Source organism: Thunnus maccoyii, chromosome 2 (assembly GCF_910596095.1).
Source record: "Thunnus maccoyii chromosome 2, fThuMac1.1, whole genome shotgun sequence".
NCBI lineage: Eukaryota > Metazoa > Chordata > Actinopteri > Scombriformes > Scombridae > Thunnus > Thunnus maccoyii.
In genome coordinates this window covers 1,001,990-1,002,808 of record NC_056534.1, presented here as the reverse complement: position 1 = coordinate 1,002,808, position 819 = coordinate 1,001,990, and positions in this window count along the sequence as shown.

Here is an 819-nt window from a genome sequence, read left to right as displayed (position 1 = left end):
ATAAAAGTCAGTTTATAACAGTTTGTGTGGAACAACCACAACGCCGATGTATTATCTTGTATGTGTGTAAGTTACTCTTTGGTAGACGCCATTGTAGCGGACAAACACAGCGCCGCCGTATGCATCTGGTGCGTGTTTACTCTTTGGTAGAGGAGGTATGACGCCATTGACAGGCGACCACATGAAACGGTCCGTTACTTTGATTAAATTACAGATTTCTCTGGGTTTGAACATTGTTGGAAACATTTGGGATAATGTAAGTACACAACTCAACAACATATATAACATAGGTCTAGTTGTTTTTAGACATTTTAATGTGGAATAATTACATATTATACCTTTAACTAAAATTAATTGATTGTGTCAAATCCAGCTGTATAAAATGTATATTTATATGTGACGCGACATTTCACACATTTTAGTGTTTTAATGACAAATCTCCATCAAAATGTCACATTAACATGTTTTCTGGTTAAAAATGTTTAGCTGGATATATTCTTTTGTTCATAGTGTCTAAAAAAGTTTTTTGGATTGCCTTTTATTCCTCTTTTAACAGCTCAAAAACATACTTAACATTATTTTAATACCTTCATACTTAATACATGACTTTTCCCAATTTTAAGAGAATTTCTTATAAACATGATTTTGAATCGATAACGTGTTTCAGACGTGTGCTGCAGAAAAAGATTCATTACTTCTGTTTGGTATCTCCTGCTTAAATACAACAGATATTCAAATGTTCTTCTACATCTGTGATTGGTGTTGACCAAAATAGGTCTATTAGGATTTCTATTATTGGAGCTTTATAACAGTTTGTTG